The sequence below is a fragment of the Tripterygium wilfordii genome, chromosome 8 (genome assembly GCF_013401445.1).
Source record: "Tripterygium wilfordii isolate XIE 37 chromosome 8, ASM1340144v1, whole genome shotgun sequence".
Taxonomy (NCBI): Eukaryota; Viridiplantae; Streptophyta; class Magnoliopsida; order Celastrales; family Celastraceae; genus Tripterygium; species Tripterygium wilfordii.
Genome location: NC_052239.1, coordinates 5,016,426 through 5,018,092, shown reverse-complemented (window position 1 = coordinate 5,018,092; position 1,667 = coordinate 5,016,426).

Below are 1,667 nucleotides of genomic sequence, written 5' to 3'. Positions count from 1 at the left end.
GGGGGTAGCGACCCATGGGCCCGGCTTGTACGCACAGCCCATTACTGCGGGGTGGGTGTGTGGGATGGGTCGTTACATAAAAACTGCCTTTTTACAAGTTTCCCCACCCATCTCCCCGGACCTCAGCCCAATAGGCATGCCGTAGGTACTTCCCTGGGCCATGGCCCAGACAGCCCAACCCCTCACCCCCTTGCAAGGCAGGTAGGTTGTTGAAGGTAGAAATCGAACTCCTCACCTCCCTTTAACATAGTGGCTTTGCCAACCTATGCCACCAACTAAGCCATGGCTTAGTTGGTAGCATGGGTTGCCTTGTATAGGAACCTATGTTAAAGCGTGGCAGGTCGGGTGATCGATTCCCACCAACAACCTACCTGCCTTGCGAGGGGGTGAGGGGTTGGGCTGTCTGGACCATGGATCCTAGAGAGTACCTGGTATGCGATACAGCTGTGGCTGCGCAACAGGGAAATTTATAAAAAGACAGTTTTTATGTAACGACCCATCCCACACACCCACCCCGCAGTAATGGGCTGTGCGTACAAGCCGGGCCCATGGGCCGCTACCCCCAACCCCTCACCCCCTCGCAAGGCAGGCAGGTTGTTGCTAGGTTTCGAACCCTCCACCTAGCCTTTAACATAGTGCCTTTGGCAACCTATGTCACCAACTAAGCCATGGCTTATCAGAATGTATGAATACTATCGGCCTTTTATCCTAGTAGATTGTATCTAGTGCTCCAAGGGATGCCAACCTTGCCAGACATACGAACAGATCCAACGTGTACCAACTACTTGAAAGATTACGCACAATTACGCAGCGAAATTTAAAATATATTACACATACTGTAACGCCCCAACCTAGAATGTGTTGCTTTTGGTCCATCTTAATCAATCTACTAATTAATTTAATCATTAAATCACCAAAATTTTTGACAGCACCTCTCCCTATTACTGAGAATGCCAACCTGAAGTCAATGCGCATCAAATATCACAAATACATCAAGGCTGAAGTACTAGACTCACCTATGAGGAGGGAATAAGAAAAGAAAGGGTGAGCGAAAAGTCCAGTAGGGAATAATAAAGGATGAATAATCAATATCAAGGCTGAAGTATCAATGAAAGGCACAGATGCAATAATATGACAGCTAACATCATGAACAACAATATGCAAATAGATAACAATTCCATACGGGATACTAATCCGGCCCATCGATCATCCCTATACTCAATGGGACCCTGAACTGCCCAATGGCAAACCGCATAGTGTTCCAAGCACATACGGAATCCTGATCAGGCCCACCGACATTCCTAGAGTCATCAAAACCCTGAACAGCCCAACGGCAATCCACGTGGCATTCAAGCATATTTAACATCAAACAAACCTAGAAGATGTATGGGTCCATACCCGACATCTATCATGCAACTGCAATACATGTCCAACATGGCTATGCAACCTATTAAATCACTAATTTCATCTAATTTAAAGATTTTTCCCCAAATCTACAAAATCCATAAACCCTAGAATCTCAAATCACCCAAATACTAGCTTTTAGGTCTAAAGAGACTTACCAAGGTTGTAGAAACAAGTAAAAGGAATGGATTCAAGCTTCCTTTAGGCCTCATATGATGTAGGAACTCATGGATTTGCATTTGAGTTCAAAACTTGAAAATTGG